The sequence below is a fragment of the Chelonia mydas genome, chromosome 1 (assembly GCF_015237465.2).
Source record: "Chelonia mydas isolate rCheMyd1 chromosome 1, rCheMyd1.pri.v2, whole genome shotgun sequence".
Taxonomy (NCBI): Eukaryota; Metazoa; Chordata; order Testudines; family Cheloniidae; genus Chelonia; species Chelonia mydas.
Genome location: NC_057849.1, coordinates 118,513,915 through 118,536,457, shown reverse-complemented (window position 1 = coordinate 118,536,457; position 22,543 = coordinate 118,513,915). Strand labels below are relative to the sequence as shown.

The following is a 22,543-nucleotide window of genomic DNA, read 5'->3' as shown; positions in this document are numbered from 1 at the left end:
TACCCTGCTATGCCCGCGAGTCCTCCGAGGCTGCGCCGCGCCGATATTCGTGTTTCTCCCAAGATGGTGGCGCTGGGTTCGGGGTGAGAGAGGCGCAAAGCGGGCCCTGCCCACCTCCCCGACCGACCGCCGCCCTCGCCAGCCCGGGCCGCCGCCCTCGCCTGCACCCGCCGCCCTCCGGACCCCGCCGAGGCCGCAGCCCCGTCCCCTCGCCGCAGACCGGCCCGGCACAGGCAGCGGCGCCGCCTCCCCCGCCCCGAGAGCAGCGCGGGCCCCGCATGAGCCCGGGCGGCGGCGGCAGCAGCAGCAGCAGCAGCGAGAGCGTCAGGGCCGCGCCGGGGAGCAGGCCGCAGCGCGCAGGTCCGTACGCGGGGGTTAGGGGGCGGCTCAGCCCGGCCCGGAGACAGGCGCCGCCGGGCCCAGGCGCGGCCAGCCCGCCCGCCGGCGTGTCCCGACTGGGACGGTTTCGGTATCGCCGCTGGGGTTTGCGGGGGGCGCTTCCGCTGTCGGGGCGGGGATGGAGAGCGCGGGGCGGCTGCCCAGGTGCCAGGAGATGGGGGTCAGCGGTGGTCTCCGAGGCAGCGGGCAGGTGCTGGTGGGGCCTCCGCTCTTTGCGGGGAGGTGCCCACGGGGCAAGGTACATGGTGTGAGCGGCCTCCTGTCTCTGGTGCACGCGGTGTGGGAGGTCTCCTTAACATGGGGCTACGGCTTTGAGAGTAGGGGGTGGAGGGGAAGCCTGACCAGTGCTTTGGGCATTCGCTGGGGAGACGTCAAGTCCCTGCTCTGTCGCCAGCTTCCTGTGTGACCTTGGACACGTCACTTAGCCTCTCTAGGTGGGTCTACACGGCGTTTTAGAACCCACAGGAGCCAGCTTCCGAGTCCAGGGCAATGGGCTTGGGCTAGCAGGGCTCACTCCGGTGTTTTAAAAATAGTTGTGTAGACAGGGCTTTGAAGTTGTGGTGTTGGCCGGTGCTGGGGTTTTGAAACCCTGGCCTCCACCCTGAGCCACAACTTCAAAGCACTGTCTACACAGTTACTTTCAGAGCACTAGCAGGAGCCGCGCTAACCTGAGTCTGTGAACCTGGCTGAACCCGGGCCAAAAGGCTTGCTGCTGCGGGTTCCAAAAGACTTTATAAACTGTGCCTCAGTTCTTTAAAGTGCAGGTAATAGTACTTCCTTATCTCATACTGTGTTGAGAGTTACAAATATTAAAGATAAGGAGGTGCTCACATGCTACTGTGAAAGGGGCCATATAAATGTGGTAGTCTATTCAAGGGGGCAAGCTGACTTGCTTGTGTAATATGTCATCCTGGTTGAAGAGTTGGACTTCCTGAGCTGTAAACAAGCTGCTCTTCAGTTCACTTTATTTAGTTAATGTGATTGCAGGATTTTACTGCTTTTTGTGCCAGTGTTTAGCATCAAAAAACAAATATATTGGCTGGATTGTGCTCCTTGGACTCTTTCTGATCATGTCTCAAGTTATAACATAAGTAGTATGTTCTGAAGTTGTACCTACCAGTGGCTGAGGGAAATGCTGGAGCTGTGGAAATGTTTTTATTAAATAGATTAGTTGTAAGCATATGGAAACTATAAACACTATCTTGTTAGGGTTGTTACTGTTAAGGAAAGCTTTTCTTCGCTTTCTGTGTAATATCCACACTGCCGCTGGGTTCTAAGCATCTTTGGGCGGGAAATGTGTTCTAGGCACCATTCTTGTGATCTGAGACTTGCAAGAAGGCCCTGTGTGTGTGGACTTCTGTGGGACTCTTTACAGATGCAAGGGCCTGCAAGGATCAGTTTTCCAGATTCGAAGTCTTATTTGATGCAGGACATCAAACCTACTGTATCTGTGGCAAAAACTCAGTTTTAGGGCAGAGACCTCGGTTTTTATTTTATTTTAATGAAAAGTGGCTAGCACATTTTGTGTGCTACCAGAACAAATAATTTAATACATCATGTGCACTGAAAAAGCAAAAAAGCTGGGAAACAGGTTTAAAGATACAGATTCTATCACTTTATAATACTATGAAAGTTAGTGTTTATTAGTGTGTGTGAACTGTAACCATATTCATCTTGTAAATTAAATCTCTAAAATGTGTATTAAAATTAATTTGAATAACTTTCTCACATAACATCCATCATATTGACTTATCTGTATATTCATATTTTGATTATTCCTAGTTTTGGTCACTTTTAGCTGCACATCTCAGTCAGAACAACTGTAATTTTGTGTCAACTGTTACAACATAAACCAGTCTTAGAACAAGTAGTTATCACAGTATTAGGTAATATATGGCACGATTTATCACACTGGAAGTTAAAAGAAGATCCTTGTTCTGTCTACTCTTGTGTTTTCCATCACTACAATATGAGTACCTCCCAAGAATTTCAAAATAAATAAGAATGGCTGTACTGGGTCACACCAATGGTCCATCTAGCCCAGTAGCCTGTCTTCTGCCAGCGTCCAATGCCAGGTGCTTCAGAGGGAGTCAACAGAATAGATAATCAAGTGGTCCATTCTATGTCGCGTGTTCCCGGCTTCTGGCAAACAGAGGCTTGGGACACTTCAGAGCATGGTTTTGCATCCCTGCCCATTCTGGGCAATAGCCACTGATGGATCTACCGTCCGTGAGCTTATCTAGTTCTTTTTTGAATCCTCTTTTAGTCTTAGGGCATGGCTACACTTGCAGATGTGGAGTGCTTTGAGTTAAACCAGCCTTCGCGGAGCGCAGTAGGAAAATTGCTGCAGTCCATCCACACTGACAGCTTCAAGCGCACTGGCATGGCCACATTTGTGGCCCTTGCAGCGGCATTGGGAGCAGTGCATTATGGGCAGCTGTCCCAGCATGCAAGTGGCTGCAATGTGCTTTTCAAATGGGGAGGGTGGGGTGGAGTGTTAGAGGGAGTGTGATATGTGTATGTTTGGGGAGAGAGTGGGTTTTTGGGAGGCTGAGAGCATGTCAGCATGCTGTCTTGTAAGTTCAGACAGCAGCAGAACCCCTTGCCCCCCCCCCCCCCCCCGCCTCTCTCTCTCTAACAGCATTCCACACTAATGGCTTGCTTTGTCTCGGAGCAGATAAGCAGCCGGCTGTCAGAAACGGAGCTTTCAAAGGGCATTTCCGCATTCCTACAGCCGATTCCCAACAATGACAAGAGTGGCCACTTGACTTAAGGGGATTATGGGACGTTTCCAGAGGCTGATCAGAGCACAGTAAAGCAACACCTCGTTCACACTGGCACCGCGGTGCTCCAGCGAGGGCGCAGCAAACGTTATTCCACTCGCCGAGGTGGAGTACCAGCAGCACTGTAGCCTCAGAGTCAGAGCGCTCTATGTGCCTTGCCAGTGTGGACGGGTAGTGAGCTCGTACTCCCGGGGCTCCTTTATTGCGCTGTAACTCACAAGTGTAGCCAAGCCCTTAGCCTTCACAACAACCTCTGGCAAAGAGTTCCACAGGTTGACCGTGCGTTATATGAAGAAATACTTCTTTTTGTTTGTTTTAAACCTGTGCCTATTAATTTCATTTGGTGACCCCTAGTTCTTGTGTTATGAGAAGGAGTAAATAACACTTCCTTATTTACTTTCACCACACCGGTCGTGTTTTTATAGATCTCTGTCTTATCCCCACTTAGTCATCTCTTTTCCAAGCTGAAAACTCCCAGTCTTATTTATCTCTCCTCATATGGAAGCTGTTCCATACCACTAATTATTTTGTTGCCCTTTTCTGTACGTTTTCCAATTCCAATATATCTTTTTTGAGATGGGGTGACCAGATCTGCCTGCAGTATTCACGAATACCATGCATTTATATTGAGGCAATATGATGTTTTCTGTCTTATTTATCTGTCCCTTTCCCAGTGATTCCCAACATTGTTCGCTTTTTTGACTTTTACCAATATTTAAGTAAAAACATGAATCTTTATTCCTAGGCTTTAAGAGAAATAATTTGATTTACTTAGAATTTATTTTTGGTTTTGATTTTTAGTGTGAGTGGGTTTTGTGCTCCTCCGTCTTTGAAAAAAGAAGTTATAGAAGGAAAGTTAGGTTGAAGAAATTAGTTTTGTATTTAGCTCTGAAAATGGTGAGGTTCATGGTCATTACCACCTTTTGTGGGAGTGAGTTCCATAGGATAAATCCAGCTCCTGTGAAAATTCCAGCTTCGTGCCTCTCTTTCTTTTAAAAATTTACACAAGTTTATGTTTAAAACTCATTCTGCTTATTGCTGCTGTTGCTAAGAGGCAAATGTCAATGATGTTCCTTGTGATTGGCAGTTTTTGTGGATTTTAGTTAACTAATGAAAGAAAAGCATTGGTAGGTAGTATTAAATTGGCCTTTTAAAAATAATATTTAAGGTTTGTCAAATACAAATTGACACAAATTGTCACATGACCTAACTTGTCCTATTATAATGACTATTTTCAGAAGGCTTAAGAGCTGTCTGTTTTATATTATGTTGGGCTGAAACTTATTACAGAACTTGTTAGCCAAGATAGATGTTTCTTAAGTTAATTAAAACTACATTTTTAGCATGCAAAGTTTAAAAAAAAATAGTAGTAGCACTTCGGTTGATTTCAGAAGCTATTTAGTAGAACTCTTACTTTAAAAAAAAGCTCACTTTTTAAAAAGTTAGAAAGCATGATCATAATGCTATTGCAAGACCTTAATAGATTTATCAACACTGGGTTATCGTCTAAATTTTCCCACCATAACGACTCCCTGCTAGTGTTACTAGTGTAGACAAGCTGTTGGAGTTTCAACCACCATGTCAACTAAACCAATACACTCCCATTGCATTTTCAGTTCATAGAACCCTGAAAAGTTGTGCATCTTGCATATGGCTCAATTTTTCCAGCTTCATTTTTTTGTTATAATAAAGGAGAGGTATTGATCACTTCTCTGCATCAGCAAAGTTTTCTTACCTGTTATGTCCCACAGTGATACATTTCATGATGTATCACAACAGGCTTTGTGGGATATGTAAAGAATTTAATAGCTTAATTTATACTTATTAATAACATGAATGCCCCATTTAACCAATATTCTGGATAGTTGAGATACTTGATATGCAGTTCTGTACAGTTTAAAGTCATTGCTTTTATTTTAACAATTTAAGTGTTGATGTACAATGCATCATGACACTGTAGGTGGGATATTTTAATGCTGTATGCTTGTTTAACAGCTTCAATAATCCTTTGGACATGACACCTTCAATGCTTTTTTATCAACCTCTGTTCTGTATTAAACTTCTACACTGCTGAAATGTAATGTTTTGAATGCATAAAAGTCAAGAAGTCTAGTTGATGAGGAACCACATCTCTTCTGCATTGCAAATGTATTTTCTCATCTGTTTACTTGTTTGTAAAATAGAAGTAATATTTATCTAACTTATTAGGGTATTCTGAGATGTGATTAATTTATGTACATTATTGTGACAGCCTGCTATTAAAGACAGTGTAAAGTATATAAATGTAAACTATTTATGTAAAAGCATACACAAACTATAGCTTCACTTTTCTTCTCTCCCTCCCATCTCTTAAAAACATTATCAATGACAATTGAGGAAGCTGAGTACTAATGGGATTGGGTCTGTAATAAATAAGTGAGGTTCATAATGAGTTAACGTAAATTCTCATGAAGGAATAAGTCTTTCCTATCATCAGCAGCTGGTAGGAGTAGGTCCATTTGTAGTTCCCTCCTAGTAGATGGTTCATGTAAGTAGACAGGCAACATATTTCCGCATAGGGCCCATGGAAAACACGTACTTGTGCTTCTTTGGTGTGTGGTAGTCCTTGGTCATGCTTTCTGCTTTTGGCCTACATGTAATGAAACTGACTGCCTATGCACTAAGGGCCTGATTTTCAGAAGTGCTGGGCACCTGCATTTCCCATTTATGTTAATTGGACTTGCTGATGCTCAACAATTCTGAAAATCTTATCCTGAGTCTCTTGATTTTCTTTCCACCACCTCTCTACAGGCCCTCTGGGTTCAAAGGTGAATGGAAAGGGGTTCCATTGATCCTCTTTTTCTCTCCCAGCCTTTCATGGAGCAGGGATTTGGGATCTTCCATACACATACTTGGAACAGGAGAGTGCAGGAGAAGATATGATGATATTCAAACTGGTTACTTTCACATGAATGGATTCTTTATAACAAAGGAGGCAGTGAAACATTTTTGTAGGGGGCTGAGTGTGGGAAAGTTTAGGTGTTTGATTTTCCTCATAGCTATGAAACTGGTCCACACTCTTCTCCAGGGATGCTTGTGCACGTAGTAGCTAGATCTCCTGAGGTGGATTTGGAGAGAACTGCCAGTGCTTTACTGTATGTCTACACTGCAGTAAAACACCCATGGCTGGCCTCTGTCAGCTAATCCGCACTCACAGGTCTCAGGTTGCAAGGCTGTAAAATTGCACTGTAGCCATTCAAGATCGAGCTGGAAGTTGGGTTCTGAGATTCCAGCCCAGTCCCAAACATTTACACTGCAATTTAATAGCACCGCAGCCTGGGCAGCTGCTGGGGCTTGCAGGGCTATGGGCCAGCTGCGAGTGTTTCATTGTAGCATAGAAATACCCTTAATGTTTTATGTCTCTTCTTGTGCAACAAGGGTTACCTCCCTGTGCTGTCATGGATGAGATGTTTCCCAGATCCTACCTCCTGATTCTGCAACAAGAAAGGAGAGGGAAGCATTAAACAAGGGCCACTCACTCTAACCTTAACAGGAATTCTCTTAAAATAAAATAAATAAATAAATCAGTGAAATTCTGGAGAAACAGGAATTTTGCATTCACAAAAGCTTGAGCAGGGAGTCAAAGGTAGTAAACAGGTGTCTGGTGTTATGTAGGTAAGGGACTAAATGAAGTAGAAATAACTTAACTTTTTTGGAAGATGACAGTACTAGACATGGGAAGGATAGATTTGAAATAGAGGAAGCTTTCAGGTTCCTGAGACACTCAGTGGCATGGAAGCAGGATTGAAGGAAGCAAATGTGAGAAATGAACCCTGGTTGAGAATTAGTACATAAGAATTGCCATACTGGGTCAGACCAAAGGTCCATCTATCCCAGTATCCTGTCTTTCAACAGTGACCAATGCTAGGTGCCCAAGAGGGAATGAACAGAACAGGTAATCATCAAGTGATCCATCCCCTGTTGCCCACTCCCAGCTTCTGGCAAACAGGCTAGGGGTACCATTCATGCCCATCTTGGCTAATAGCCATTGATGGATCTGTCCTCCATGAATTTATCTAGTTCTTTTTTTGAATTATAGTCTTGGCCTTTACAACAGCCTCTGGCAAGGAGTTCCACAGGTTGACTGTGCGTTGTGTGAAAAAATACTTCCTTTTGTTTGTTTTAAACCTGCTGCCTATTAATTTCATTTGATGACCCCTAGTTCTTGTGTTATGAGGAGTGGAAGACTTCCTTATTTTCTCCACACCGATCATAATTTTATTGACCTCTATCGTATCCCTCCTTTATTGTCTCTCTTCCAAGCTGAAAAGTCCCAGTCTTATTAATCTCTCCTCATATGGCAGTTGTTCCATACCTCTAATCATTTTTGTTGCTCTTTTCTGTACCTTTTCCAATTCCAATATATCTTTCTTGAGATGGGGCAGCCACATTTGCAAGCAGTATTCAAAATGTGGGTGTACCATGGATTTATATAGAGGCAATATGATGTTTTCTGTCTTATTATGTATCCTTTTCTTAATGATTCCCAACATTCTGTTCACGTTTTTTGACTGCCGCTGCACATTGAGTGGATGTTTTCAGAGAACTATCCACAATGTCTGCAAGATCTCTTTCTTAAGTGGGACCAACTAAAATAGACTCCATTTTATATGTATAGTTGGGATTATGTTTTCCATATGCATTACTTTGTATTTATGAACATTGAATTTCATCTGCCATTTTGTTGCCCAGTTGCGAGAGATCCTTTTGTAGCTCTTCGCAGTCTGCCTGGGACTTAACTATCTTGAGTAGTTTTGTATCATCTGCAAATTTTGCCACCTCACTGTTTACCCCTTTTTCCAGATCATTTATGAATTTGTTGAATAGGACTGGGCCGAGTACAGACCCCTGGGGGACACCACTATTTACCTCTCTCCATTCTGAAAACTGACCATTGATTCCTACCCTTTGTTTCCTATCTTTAATTAATGATCAGGACAGAAAGAACTTGGTCAGGGAGAGAGCAGTACTTAGATATGCTCATGTATAGGGCCTTACCAAATTTACCGTCCTTTTTAGTCAATTTCACAGTCACAGGATTTAAAAAATCATAAATTTCACTATTTCAGCTATTTAAATCTGAAATTTCAAAGTGTTGTAATTGTAGAGTCCTGACCCAAGAGGGGGTTGTGGTGGGTGGGGTTGTGGTACTGCAACCCTTACTTCTGTGGTGCTGCTGGTGATGGTGCTGCCTTCAGAGCAGGACAGCTGGAGAGTGGTGGCTGCTGGCAGGGAGCCCAGTTCTGAAGACAGCTGCAGCACAGAAGGGAGGATGACAATACCATACCATGCCACCCTGACTTCTGCCCTGCTGCCTGCAGAGGTGGGCCATTGGCCAGCAGCCGCCACTCTCCAGCCACCCAGCTCTGAATGCAGCAGCGCAGAAGTAAGGGTAGCATGGTATGATATTGCCACCCTTACTTCTGTGCTGCTGCTGTGGGGTACTGCCTTCCGAGCTGGGCATCCGGTCAACAGCCGCCGCTCTCTGACTGCCCAGCTCTGAAGGCAGCACAGAAGTAAGGGTGGCAATATCATACCATGCCACCCTTGCAACAGGCTTTCGGGTCAGGAACCCAATTTGAGAGGTGCTGGTCTCCCCTGTGAAATTGGTATAGTATAGAGTAAAAGCACACAAAAGACCAGATTTCATGGGGGAGACCAGATTTCATGGTCATGAATTTGGTAGGGCCCTACTCGTGTGAATTAATAGATCTGTAGATGTGAGAGTGTTAACTCATATTGGCAGGTGGGGAGAGGGTGACTTTCATGTGAAGAGGAGGAAGAACTATGTGGGGGATGGATTGTGGAGCAGGGAATAAAGGATAAAATGGCTTATTGATTAAACAATAATATAAATGAAAAAGCGTAAGACAATAGATTCATTAGAATGAAGAAAATTTTTTCCCGGGGTAGACTTAAAGGAAGTAGTGATCTGCTTCTCTTTGAGGCTCCCCTAAGACTTTCTCCCAAACTGTCTATAAAAAGCATTTCATATCAACTGGAGGAAAAGGCCAGTTGATTCAATATAAATATCTTCTTTTTAACCATCAACCTTTTTTTTTTTTAATAAGTTGAGCCTGCTTCCCCGTATCAGTTTTACAAATCACATGGTTTGAGGGAAGTAGGGATGGTGTCACCTGCTTCATTTTTTTTCTACTACCTCCTTCCACCTTTCCCACCCTCTTTGCAGAATAGTGGAGAATTTCAGAGGAAGAACTGCAAATGCTCAGCTGTGGAGCTATATTGGTGATGTCTTTAAATCCTCACTTCAGTGGCAGAAGCAAGAGGGGTGAGCCAACCACTTCTTTGAAGCATCCTACTCTTTTTTTACTTGGGCACGGGGTGGGGCAGAAAATGTGTTTTAAGAGAAACTTCTGATACTCATCTGAACAGATAACTTGGATTTTCCTTGGTGGGTGAAAGAGGCTTTATAGTCTTGATACGTGCATTCGCTGTCGTTATAACTACATGGATTGTAAGGCCTGGTCTGCACTTAAAATTTAGGTTGGTATAGCCACAGTGCTCAGGGATGTAAAAAATCCACATTCCAAGTGCCATAGCTGTGGCAACCTAACCCCCACCGTAGATGCAGCTAGGTTGATAGGTTCTGTCAACTTAGCTACTGTCACTCAGGGAGATGGCGTTCCTATCATAATGGAAGAAACCCTTCCATTGTGATAGGCTGCATCTACACTACAAGGTTATGCCAGCATAGCTACAGCGCTGTAGCTATGTCACAACAGACACTGTAGTGTAGACGTGGCTTTAGACTTTTCAGCCAAACATATTGCAGCTTTCATCCAAGTCATTTTAAAAGTATTGCTACACGTTTACATACATTGTTAGCCCACTGTTCTTACACCTTTTTTTCAAAATCCCACAAACCCATGCAGTCCTTCTTGCTGTCCACCATCTCTGAGAGAAGCATGGAGCCTGCACAGCTCTGCACTATTGTCATGAGCGTTACAAGCACAGGGCGCACAATCCTGGAGCATTTGCAGAGCCACAAGAAGAACCAAATTAATGGGGAACGGCCTTCCTTGGAGGATGGATGGCTGTGGGGCATAGCGAGAACGAATTCTGGGTTGTTGGTGGCGTTCACAGAGCAGCTCTAGACAGTGGCGCACTGCTTCCGGGCCTGAGAAACAAACTCTGGTGGGATGGCATCAAATACAAGTTTGGGATGATGAGCAGTGGCTGCAGAACTTTTGGACACACAAGGCCACATTTCTTGATCTGTGCTGAGCTCATCCCAACCCACTAGCACAGAGATACCAAAATGAGAGCTACACGAACAGTGGAGAAGTGAGTGGTGATGGCACTGTGGAAACTTGCAACACCAGTTTGCTACTGGTCAGTCGGGAATCAGTTTGGAGTCGGGAAATGGACTACAGGGGCAGTTTTGATGCAAGTTTTTCAGGGCCATTAATCGCCTCCAGCTATGAAAGACTGTGACTCTGGGTAATGCGCAGGACCTAGTTGATGGATATGCAGCAGTGGTGTTCCTAAACTGCAGTGGAGCGATAGACTGCACACACATCCCTATTTTGCCACCAGCCCACCTCTCCACTGAGTACATCAACAAAAAGGGCTCTTTTTCTATGGTTATGCAATCATTCATGGATCACTGGGGATTCCTCACCAACATCAGTGTGGGCTTGTTAGAGAAGAAACATGACCCATACATCTTTAAGAATATAGGACTGTTCAGAAACTACAAGCAGGGACTTTCTTTCCTGACCTGCAGATTACCACTGGGTGGGAATGTTGAAATGCCAGTAGAGAGCCTGGGGGGCCCAGCCTTCCACTAGGTCACAAAGTCTAACACCAGCCACCTTGACAGCACCAAGGAACCATTCAGCTACCAGCTCAGCAGATGCAGAATGATAGTTGAATGTGATTTTGGTCGTCTGAAGGGTCACTGACGTTGTTTACTCACAAGATTGGACCTCCAGTGAGAAAAATATCCCAACGATTAGAGCTGCCTTCTGTGTCCTGCATAATATATGTGAGAAACAAAGGGGGAAAGATTTTTCCACCGAGGTGGAGGTGGAGTGGCTGTCTGCTGAATTTTAACATCCAGGTACAAGGGCTACTAGAAGAGCTCGACATGGACCTATACAGCTCAGGGAGACTTTGAAAGATAGTGAGCCAGAGTAGTGTGTGGTGTGGCATGCTCCACCTGGCCCTGCTGTTTTTGTAGCCTGGTAAGGATCGTGTGGTGACTGCTGTACATGTAGGAATATAATGTTCCGTGCAACTATTTTGTTTTGCATGATCCTGCAAGTTGTGTGTCACTGTTGTTATGAACTGCCTTTCTGCCAGAGCAATTCAGTCGATTCAAGAGAAACTGGGTGGATTTTAACCATTTATTGAAAACTACAATAGAAGTAAGTAAACAGTCTCACTCCCTGCTGGGTGGTCCAGCGAGGCATAGCGGCTGCAGGCAAATACATCTTTTTTTTTTTCCTGTTTAGAGTCTCATCACTACTCCACCACGCAGAGAAGCTCTTAACACCCTCCTATATATCCTGAGTTACGCATGTGCCTTGTAATGGTTACATGCAGGGTGGATTTGATTTAAATCATGATTTAAATCACTAGTCAGGAAGACTTGATTTAATTATGGATTTCTACATAAAAGTGCATTCTTGTTGGTTGTTATAACCTTCATACATATTCTTCACAACTCAGAGTTAGATGTAGGTTTCATTTTTAGAAGGTACACAGTATACATTTTTAAAGTGATTTATTTTGAAAACTTTTCAGATTAGCTTTACAGCTATATCAGCAAATGAATGATTGTTTGGTTATTTCATTTACCAAAGGTAATGGAAGCAGATATTTATGAAGTCATTGGGAGGTGAACTATCTCCAGTTCAACAGGTTAATCATTAATATTTGGAGGATTTTCTTTCCATGCTGTATTAGGAGGACAATATCATCGGTCAGACATTTAAATTGTTTTGTTTAACTAAAACAACGTTATGTATTCTGGATTTTTTTTCTTCAACAGCAAACATATAATATTTTAACAAAATAAGCATATGAATTTTTGAATTTAGTTAAACATTCAAGTTTTTTAAAATCAGGTTTGTTTTTGTTGTTTTTAACTAAAATAGTTCTGCAGCTAACTCAGTCATCTTCACTTTCATTTTCCTGTTCGTTCATAATCTGGAAAAGAAAAACAAGCTTTCCTGCTTTTTCAGGTCCCAAACGATTTCTCAATTTGGAATGAATTAGTCCAAAGGGAGAAGATATTCTTTCTACACCAGCAGAAGAAGATACTGCTGTTAAAAGTGAGATTAGCACTTCAACAGTCTCTGAATCCAAGTGCTTAAGTGACTTCCACCAGTTCACTGGTGTGACTTTCTTTAAAACACCATCAGCAAACATATATTTCTTGAATGGTTTACCCTTAGCTCAGCATGTGTTCAACATTTCTCTTAAGCCCAGTGTTGAGAACTTTGGCTGTGACAGTGCCATCTCTTTTTTTCACGATTTTGTTCACAAACTGTCATCAGATTAGGCCAGTTCTTGCTATAGTGCTCAAAACAGTCCACTGCTGAGTTCCATTGCATGTCTTGTGGGAGAGTTAGTTTGGTTCCTCCCACTTTTTTCAGAGTAGTTGCTGCAAAGTGGTTGTTACGGAAGTATTTTGCCATTTCAACAACATTAGCCTTTATTTCTGGAACACTGAAGCCTTTGGCTAGGAGGTGCATCAAATGAGCACTGCAACCGTATGTTATTAGGTTGGGACTCTCTTCTAAATAATTTCTTCTCATCTTGGATACATTTGCAGCATTGTTTGTGACCAAGCTGCGTACTAAACATTTGAATTTTTTTTAAAGTTTGTTATAGCTTTTACTGCTACTACTTGTAAGTATTCTGCTGTGTGCATGTTTCCTGATGTATCAGTTGTTTCTGTAAGGAAGACATTCCCTTCTTCTGTTGTCACACAAGCACATACAACGGGATCGTTGTGAACATTGCTCTACCCATCAGGACTCAGGTTAACAATTTTACCCTCTAGACCTTTTGCACACTGCTCAAATTCTCTTTCATACACTTTATCCTGCAATTTTGCCTGTGACATCTGCTCTTTTGGGTGGATTCTATCCTGGTCTTAATGACTGAACCATGTTAATGAAGTGTGGGTTCTCAATCATACGGAAAGGAGAGTTTGTTGCATAAACAAACAGGGAAATTTTTTCATCAATTACCTTTTTGTAATCTGCTGGTTCTTATCACAAACTTATCTGTTGTGTTTTCTGAATGATGGAGGGTTTTTTTTTCTTTTTGCGACAGGTGATATACTGTGGCTATGTGACATACATGTTGTGACTGAAACACTATAATTGGCAGATAACTATGAAACTTCAATCCATTTTGTGAAAGTATCCACTTACCAAGAGGTATTTATTTCCTCTAGGTGTGGTAGGTAAGGGCCTAGTATAATCGACTTGCACCTTAATGCATGGACCGTATAGCCTCTGGGTTTGTTAAGGGAATCTTGCTTCTTCCCTGATCTGTGTTGACAGAATCACACTGCAAGCAATTTCTGACATATTGGTCAATATCAAAACCACCAAGCTGTTTGCAATAGACATTCAGTTGAATGAGCAATGCTCTGATGCCCCTTTTGATCACATGCAAGATACATGATGTCATTTTGTAAGTGTTTAGGCACTACTCACATCCGCTGGCTTTGTGGCTTTGCTATGAGTAGACCACCCCCTTCAGGTAGTATTCGAAGAGGAATTCCTCCCTCATTATCTTTTTTTAAAGAGAGATTTCATAGAGAGATTTTGTTCTGCATTTCAGCAAGACTGTATTTTCTGACTCTGGTGTTTGAGTTCTTGCTACAACATTTTGTTGTGGAGATTGCCAGCAGGTTACATTTAATGCTCCCTGTTTAGCTTCAAAATCAGCCTGATAGGACCCCCAGCAGAATGGAACATGCTTTTGATGAGCTTTTACTTTGCCAATTAAAGTTTCATCTCTTCTGCTTTTTAAAAGGGTAACTGTATACAGATATAAATCAGTGAGTGGTACAGGTTTACCATCTGAACTACACATAGCATTTTCCTCCCATTCTGAAAGCCAGTCAACTAGAGCCATGCACACCCATTGAGAATCAGAACACAAGTACAGATCTTTTTCTAAGGAAACATTTTCCAAAACTCACTTCACCCAATTCAGCTTACTGAGCCAAATGTATGTTACATTTGCTTGCAATCACTGTCTAATTGACAGGATCTATAAGTGCAAAACCAGTGTAGGCGCTTCCATCAATGTGGTATGATCAACCATCTATAAACCACACCTGAATACATTTTAGTTCAAAAAGCTTTCTCATCCCATTTGGAGCCTCAGAAAGATATTTCTTTCGAGTGCTCAATTGAAGAAGTGGGCACTCATGGGGGTTCCCACCTACCAATAAACCTAAAGCAGTTTTAGATTGTCCAGGCAGGGTCTTTACCTGCAAATCTGAATCCATTAAAGCTAAAGTCCAGCGCACCAGCTGAGAATTTGATACCTGTCCATCTTTAATTTGCCCAGAGAAAAGATATTTTAGAAGGGTGTGAAGAGTCCTAAGGACTATGTGTTTAACTCTGTAAGAGATTCAAAATATTGAATGGCCCGATACACTGCTCAACTTGTTTTTTGCTTGCAGAAAATTTTTCCTCCACTCAGCTAGGAAGCAGGGAAGCATAGGTGATAGGTTTATCCTTGCCTAACTGAAGGTGCATTAACACAGCAGAAAGAGCTTTAGTTGAAGCTCCTACTTCAAAATAAAAGGTTTTTGTAGGTTAGGATGTGCTGGTGCAGCTATCTGGGCACTTTTTGATGTTAAGCCATGGACTGCTTGATGGTGTTTTAGACTTCCATTCCCAAATTTCTCCCTTCTTGAGAAGTCTATACAGTGGTTTAGCAATTTCAGCAAATGCTGGAATAAATTCCCTATTGAATCTTGCAAATCTCAGAAAGGATCTCAACTCATGTTCAGAGTACTGGGAGGTCTAAGATACCTTGGACTTGTTCCTGAAGGGGCTGTCTGCTATCAGGGCCAATTTCAGTTCCCAGGAAGGATACTTTATTCTTGCCTATCTGAACCTTAATTTTAACCCTGTCTCAGTCAGCAGTTTAAACAACCAAGTTAGGCCTTCTCTGTGTGCTTCCTCAGTTTCTGAGGCAACTAATATATTATCATCATGTACCAATACCTGATCAGTTTCTAAAAGAGGAGCCAGAAACTTGGTTATGGCTGCATGAAATAATGTGAGCGTTATTAAATCCATGAAGAAGTAGGGTTTGTGTAAACTGTTGACCTTTGTGCATGAAAGCAAACTTATATTGGCTTTCTGGGGCCACAAGGACAGACCAGAAGCCATTAGTTAAATCAAAAACAGAAAACTACTTCTTTCCGTCAGTTACTCGTTCTAATAGGTCCTGATAGGATGCCACCTGATAGGGCAACTTCAGGAGTCCGTTGATTCAGTGCTCGATAAGCAATGGTTAACGTCTAGAAATCATCCAGTTTATGGACTAGCCAAAGAGGAGAATTATTTTTGTTAGTTGTGTGAACTAATATCCTTTGGTCCACTAAGGACTTAATAATTTGAGTAACTGCCTTGTCTGCCTCCTGAGGGTATTTATGCTATTTTTCGGTGGAGGTTCACTTCCCACAATTTGCACTTCTCCACTGAGCTTTCCACAGTCTTGTTTATGCGTAGCCTACAATTTATGGAATTGTCTTATTAATTGGTCCCATGGGAGGGTTCTACTTGAAGCACTGGGATGGATTCATTGATGGCTCTCATGTAGTAAGTGCCTTCCATTCCTTCCCTTGAATCAAGATTAGTTTCTATTCCTTTTCTAATCCATGAAATGTGTGTCTTATAATCATGGATGTCACTCCCAAGAATCCCAATATCATCTTCCAAATTTTGTTTGCCAAATTTTGTGTCGGTTTGCACCCCAGATATTATTATTATTGGAATTTTACCTTTAAAAGGTATAAAGGGGGTTGACCAGTGTAGCAATCCAGTTCATATCACCTTGATTTTAGGAGATATGTGCACTTGGTTCTACAGGTGAGATACTGTTTGACACCCTGGTATCCACTAACATTTTGTATTGCCTATCATGATTTTAACATTGGGGCGCCCACAGGAATCCCAGGATAAGGGAACCTCCATGAGTTGGTGGAGCATGTTGTCCTATTGTGGACAGGGAGCACTAGGCTTCAGTCCTGGGACACCACCCAAGGTTCTATCTAAACAGGTACAGATTTAGAAAAAGTCTTTCCAGGTGCTATGTACTCATTTTTACAAAGTGTCATCATTAACTTCCAGTATGGAATTCTTTCCTTGACATCTTCATATATACATATACATACATACACATATATATATATATTTTTTTTTTTTGACGGTCCCTTAACTCAAAATAAGAAGGCCTCTTTTGATCTTTTCCTTTATCCCTGTTTATCTCTGAGGCCCTTTTCCTCTCCTTCCTTTCTCCCTTGAATGGTCACAACAGATCTTGTTTTTCCTTTTGTCTTTAAATCCTGCCTAGCCGAGCTATCCTGCCATGCTCCATATGCATGCTTGGCAGCATTGAGGATTTTGCCCTGGGTATTGTTTGCATTGACCACCAAGGCAATCCTATTCCTAAAATCAGGATGGAATCCTACTATTAACATTTGTAGACCAGATTATCACAGTTGGCATCTGGGAAGATTAAATCATAAGCTCCCCAAAATCCTGAGCTTCAAAATCCTGAGGGCTCTTATTCTCCCTTTGTTTTGTATTCTACAAATTAGTTACCCCCTAAGAGTGTGGCACTAGATTATTTTTAGCTTCTCTTAATTGTGGTTTCTCATCTAGATGCTTACCTATAATCTCGGTGGGAATATCTGATTTGCAATTGGGTGTCAGTGAAACCGCAACCACTAAACAAAAATCTTGATTTGTCCATTCATTTACTTTAGCTTCTCTTTCCCAGTTTGGAAGTCAGCTCTTGTTATAGGTCCCATGGATGGAACAATGGCTCAAATTTGTTCAGGAGAAAGTGAAGTAGTCTCATTTACCACTTCTTCGCGGTCACCATTTTGATCGCCCCCCTCAGTGGGTCTCCACCTGACATGATGGCTTCTAGTGACAGGGACCATTGGATTAGGGAAATGGTTCTCAACCTATTTACCATTGTGGGCTGCATCCAATACTACCTGTATGGCCCCAAGGATGTCACATGGGCCACAGCTGTGTGCTGATTGGCTAGGTTGAGAACCACTGAATTAGGCAAAGAGTCTTGTGGCATCTTTTAGACTAAAAGACGTATTGGAGCATGAGCTTTCCGACAAAGTGGGTATTCACCCATGAAAGCTCATGCTCCAATACGTCTGTTAGTCTATAAGGTGCCACAAGACTCTTAGTCTGGATCTGTAAAAGTGGCAAACACGGCTACCCCTCTGAAGCTTGACTGAATTAGGGTGACAATCTCTCTGATCTGGAACATCATGCCATAAATCACATTCATAATCATAATATGAGGGATATAAATCTCCCTCCTTGTCATTCCTCTGAGGAGAAGGAGGATGAGGACTCTGTTGCATGGGAACCTATAATGGAAGCCATCTTACTCCTACTTGCAACTGCATGTGTAATTTAGCAAAGGTTTGATTGCAGTGACCATGGGAGGCTGCCTGTTTCCATCCCTGGTTCTCCTGCAGTAAAACTCAGAGGACAGATGAAATGTCTTTAATTCTTTCTCTAATTCCCCTACTTTTTGCCCAAGTTGTTGGCATTTCTTGGACAGTGTCACATTTTCATTAATGACTGTTCCCATTGTCACTGAGGAGCTCAAAATGGAGGCTTGAGCAGCCTGCGAATTGCTCTAATGCTGAAGAGCATGCTGGTGTCCCGCCCATTGGACTTGTAAATCCTTCAAGGCTTTCTGGACCTGACTCAGCCTTTCATGGAATTCGGTGCTCGCCTTCCAGCATCTTTGAATGAGGGTGTTTTTCCTAATGACACTTTTAGGCTTAGTTGCCTAAAATAAATTTGTTAGTCTCTAAGGTGCCACAAGTACTCCTTTTCTTTTTGCGAATACAGACTAACACGGCTGCTACTCTGAAAAATATCTCTTGTATATTCCAGGCAAGAGTGCGTCTGTAGCATGTAGCCAGCATGATCAACAAGCCAATTGCACTCAACTATGGACAGCTACTAGATATGCTCGCCAAGCCAGGCAGTCAGTGTAGACGTACACAACTCGGTCAATGTGAGCTGCCTTGCATCGGCCTAAATTTCTAGTGTAGACCAGGCCTGAGTACACTTCACAGACCTGAAGAGAAGAGCTCCTTGTAAGCTCAAAGGCTTGTCTTTCTCTCCAACAGAAGTTGCTCCAATAAAAGATATTACTTCACACACCTAGTCTCTCTGTTTTCTTCTCAGTTATTTGGACCAGTTCCAAACAGCAATTTTTTTGGCAATATCCATTATGATAGCCTGTACGACGTCATTTTGTTTCTTATTATAGTAAAGATGTGTGTCACAGGAGTGCTGGTAAAAAACTAATCTTTGGGTTTTTGTTCCAGTCACATGACATGGGTCAAGGTTACATAAGTCTAGACCCCGTCACTTGCCAGGGGTTTGTGTCCGCTGAATTCAGGGCTTAGCTTACCTCACCACCACCCCTCCCCGTCTCCCCCCTTACTTGGACATTTTTAAAATAGAATGGAACAGGTAACCAAACCTAAAAGTGCCAGTTAGTAAAACACAGAGTGTCTTAAGATGGCGGTCATGTGGATGTCATGAACCACTTTGACAGGATTATTCTGCTTCTTATTGGACAATCACTATGAACTCTGAAGCTCAGATGTTTCCTGATCATGTAGCTACACCTCTACCCCAATATAACGTGACCCGATACAGCACGGGTTCACATACTACACGGTAAAGCAGGCCTCTTCTCCCCCCTCCCCCACCCCAGGTCTGGGAGGCAGGAGCTATGGGGGGGCACTTTTGGGGGCCCCGCAGGCCCAGAGTGGCCTGGGTGATTAGCGGGGGGCCGGGAGCAGCCCGTTCTGCTTCCCTCACCCTGGCTCCAGCTGTGTCGCTCGGGGGAGGGGCCTTGGGGGAAGGGATCCCCCCCACCGGCAGTGGCGGGAAGCAGAGCAGCCTGGCCCCAGCCTGCTCCACTCTGCCAACTCCCAGCCGCGGCACTCTGCTTCCCACCCCCGGTGAGTGTGGGGGGCGTCCTTTCCCCAACCTCCCCCAACTCACCGGTGGTGGGAAGCGGAGCGCCGGGGCTGGGAGCTGGTGGAGTGGAGCGGGCTGGGGCCACGTTGCTCCGCTTCCCACCACTGCCGGTGAATGCTTGTCAGGGCAGGGCATTGAGGGGACAGGGAGCAGGGGGGTTGGGTAGGGGGTGGGGTCCTGGCGGTGATATGGGAAGGGGGGTCTCTGAAGGGGGCGGTCAGGGGACAAGGAGCAGGGGGGCCAAAGCAAGTTTGATATAACGCAGTTTCACATATAACGCAGTAAGATTTTTTGGCTCCCGCGGACCGCATTATATCGGGGGTAGAGGTGTACTTCTCAAAGATCTTCTACAGTGGCCTGTTCAGCTGCTGAGACAGATTCCATCTGCTGTTGGTGGTGGTGAATGTTGGAAGACAATGGGTCAGGGACAGCGAGTCAGGACACCTGGGTTCTGTTCCAGGCTCTGCCATAGTCTGCGTGACCTTAGGCAAATTGTCTTTGTCCCCACTTCTCCTGCTTTGTCTTTTCTTTTTAGATTGTAAATTCTGAGGGGCAGGAACTTTCTGTTTTGTACAATGCCTAACATGGTAGGATCTCAGTCATAACTGGGCTCTCTAGGAGTTACCCTCTTGTTATCCTCTTACTTTTAATTATGATCATAAATGTTCAGTGACTGGGTGAATTTACGGTACTTCTCTTAGTACATTGTTAGAATTCTGGATGTTCTCAGACAGAGAGGTATTCTCTTCCTTCGTTTCATCATGTGTGTTAACTTGATATGCATGGTATGGCTTTGCAGATTGCTGTTTATCTTTTCAGGTTGCCAGCCACTTTGTTAGATACCTGATATTCCTGTGTTGGTCACAGTATTGTTTAAATTCTTTAATGACTGATTTAGTAGCTTGTAATCCTCTTCGTGCTACTGCTGAAATATGCTGTAGCTCTTCAATGTCTCTGGACCTGCCACTTTTAGTGTGTGGAGAACTTTGCTTGTTTCGGGTTCTCTGCAATATCCCCTGCTTCCAGGAAAATTGTAAACATTGCAATCACCTCCATTTATTCCTTTCCAGATTGAGCGATTCATATGCTTTCATACGATGCATTTTTTTAAATTCATATTCTAACATAAAATAATAATGTGGCACACTGTTGCTTGTAATTTTAATTTCCTAGTCCCAGTCACATGCCGTAGTTGTCGGAAGTGTTCAGTAAAGTAGTAGCTTTGTTTCATGTGCCACACAAGCTACATGGTTGAATAAAGTTTTAAGACAAATTTTCATATGGTTTGCATAGCTTAGAGGTCACAGTTCCACTTGTGAGTAACTAATCTTTTACTGGAGTAAGTGTGATGGCACCTAAGAATACAGAGTATATATATTACCAGAGAGAAATCATCTTTATTAAGTGAATCTGTGTGCTAACAATATTAAAGACTATGAAATAATTGCAGGTACTTATTGTTGCTTTTGCCGGGAACAGATCAGGAATGCTCTTCATAACTCCTCAGAACTTCTGTTAAGTTAGTAAGTAATCTAGCTAGAAATGCGTTAGATTTCCTTTTGTTAAATGGCTGGTAAAATCGGTTGTGCTGAATGGAATGTATATTCCTGTTTTTGTGTCTTTTTGTAATTTAAGGTTTTGCCTAGAGGGATTCTCTATGTTTTGAATCTGATTACCCTGTAAGGTATTTACCATCCTGATTTTACAGAGCTGATTCTTCTTCTTTAATTAAAATTCTTCTTTGAAGATCCTGATTGCATTTTCATTGTTCTTAAGATCCAAGGGTTTGGGTCTGTGTTCACCTATGCAAATTGGTGAGGATTTTTGTCAAGCCTTCCCCAGGAAAGGGGGTGTAGGGCTTGGGGGGGTATTTTGTGGGGAAGACATCTCCAAGTGGGCTCTTTCCCTGGTCTTTAACACGCTTGGTGGTGGCAGCATAGGGTTCAAGGACAAGGCAAATTTTGTACCTTGAGGAAGTTTTAACCTAAGCTGTAAGAATAAGCTTTAGGGGGTCTTTCATGCAGGTCCCCACATCTGTACCCTAGTGTTTAGAGTGGGGAAGGGAAAAAATGGAAAAAGTCTGGTCTTGAAAAATTTGGCATGCAGTGTGAGACTAAGGATATGTCTACACTAGTACTTTTGGCAATATAATCTATGTTGCTCAGGGGCGTGGGGGGAAAAACCCTCTGACAGAAGCGCTGATGTGGACAACGCTATGTTAACAGGAGACTCTCTCCTGCCAACATAGCTACCACCACTTCTTGAGGGTGGTTTAATTATGTTGATGGGAGAGGTCTCCCGTCTGTATAGAGTGGTTTACACAAGCGATCTTACAACTGCATCGGTGCCGCTGTAAGTTCGTTAGTGTAAACATAGCCTAAATAAACGCGATCTACTTAGTGACAATTTACCAAGGAATGTGATGGATTTTCCATCCCTTGGCATCTTTAAATCAAGATTGGATGTTTTTCTGAATGATTTGCTCTAGCTGCACCAGAAGTTGTGGACTTGAGGCAGGAATTGCATGGTGACATTCTATGCCCTGTGTTGAAGGTTGGACTAGATGATCCTAATGGTTCCTTTTATAATTTCATTTCAAAGTACCCAAAGATGGTATTCTGTACTAAATTAATGATCTGACCATTTTTATCTATTGAACCACAGTAACACAGCTTTAAAAGACTCAGCATTAACTCTGAGTACCATATATACAATCATAAGCCTGTTCATTTATAAGCCTACCCCCACAAGATGGATAAGTACAAATGGAAAATTTTTATGACCCATTCATAAGACAACCCTATAATTCAGGGGTCAGCAAATTTTGGCTCCCGGGCCATAAGGATGAGCCGTTGGCGGGCCGAGATGGTTTGTTTACCTCGAGCGTCCGCAGGCACAGAGGTAAACCTAAGTAAACAAAGTATCCTGGCACGCCAGCTGCTTACCCTGAAGGGCCGGGACAGCAACTGGTGGGGACATATTTTGCGGGGGAGAAGCTGGGGATCAGGGGAGTAACCCCTGTGACCACCCCTCACATGACCCCACACTCTCCCC

The 22,543-nt window shown here is 43.2% G+C and overlaps 1 protein-coding gene across 6 annotated transcripts in view; it reads left to right on the top strand.

Annotated features, from left to right (window-relative positions):
- Positions 1-22,543, top strand: part of UBE3A (ubiquitin protein ligase E3A) — a 91,387-nt gene continuing 68,844 nt past the window's right edge. For 5 of the 6 annotated variants that reach the window (XM_037898692.2, XM_037898713.2, XM_037898683.2 and 2 more), the window contains exon 1: positions 1-360. The gene's annotated coding sequence lies outside the window, so the exon portion shown is untranslated. The other variant, XM_043537630.1, reaches the window with a different exon arrangement.